This window comes from Monopterus albus, unplaced genomic scaffold (assembly GCF_001952655.1).
Source record: "Monopterus albus unplaced genomic scaffold, M_albus_1.0 scaffold286.1, whole genome shotgun sequence".
In the NCBI taxonomy this organism is placed as follows: Eukaryota; Metazoa; Chordata; class Actinopteri; order Synbranchiformes; family Synbranchidae; genus Monopterus; species Monopterus albus.
The window spans coordinates 610,217-611,499 of NW_018128166.1; positions in this window are offsets into that span (position 1 = coordinate 610,217).

A 1,283-nucleotide genomic window follows, 5' to 3' on the forward strand; every position below is an offset into this window, starting at 1 on the left:
ATCTGAGGGTGTTTTTAGCTGTAAAGTATCTGTATATTTTCTGTTTCAAGGTTTTGTTGTACCGCTCAATCACCTAGGCTTTAACTTCACTGGCTGTGCTAAAGTGCTCAATAGCATGTTTTTTCAGGAGAGCCTTAAACAGCTTGTTGTAAAATTCCGTTCCTAGATCAGTTTGCAGCAGCTTGGGAACACCGCTCTCCGCTAGGATCGAAGCAAAAGCCTCTGTCACCTCTTTTCCTGATTTATTTTTAATGGGTCTACCATGGACTTTCTTTGTGAAAACATCTATTACAGTGAGCAGAAATCTATATCCGTTATTAAAGGAGGAGACAGCCTACATGTCGCAGAGATCTGCTTGAAATTGTTTGAGCGGTCTAGAGACAAACACCCTGTTTCTCGGGAAATGAATCCTTACAGGCTTGTGTAAAGTGTATGTGTCCTGCTTTGCTAGAAATTGTTTGACACGAGCAATGTTTATTTTCTTGCCAGTAATCTGTTCTAGGCCCCTGTGTAAAGCCTGCACTCCTCCGTAAGATCCTGGGTGACCAAAAATCTGTGAGAGCAACCTCCCATCCCCCATTTAAATCCAAGGGGCGCGCTAGATCCGTTCGAAATTGAGAGGCTGTGTTGTCTTTAAACAGAGCTGCACTGGCATTTGAGGGCAAAGTCATATAAAAACCGGCGGAGCTATCCATGTTTCACACGTTTACCACGTCCAATGCTTTCACATAACTGTTAAACTTATCGGGCCAGTTTTTCCATTTAACCAATACATGTGGGACCCCCTCTTTCGTGCGTTTACTCAAAATCTTTTCCACATGAAATGTTTTGTCTTTGGAAATGATAACTTTCTGCAGTTCCGCTTCATAAAAGGATCCTTACACTGGCTTGTTATCATAATCACAAAGTTTGTAGACAGGTGGTATCCTGGGAACACACTCCGTTATTTTAAATAGCTCGTAGCTGTATCCCTGCATGTATTTCTTGTCAAAACCCCCCCTTAATTTAGAATTCCTGACCATATCTCAAACTTTAAAATTCATCCTTAGCCTCTCTTTGTGTCGTACAGGGAACGTGCCATAAAGATTCTGAAAAACTGTAAGTGCATTTTCAGAGGTAACATGAGCCGGTGCCATTTTAATGCTGGAATGATGAGTTATTATAACTTTGTACAATTTGCTGCAGCACATCCAAATATCTGAGGGTGTTTTTAGCTGTAAAGTATCTGTATATTTTCTGTTTCAAGGTTTTGTTGTACCGCTCAATCACCGAGGCTTTAACTT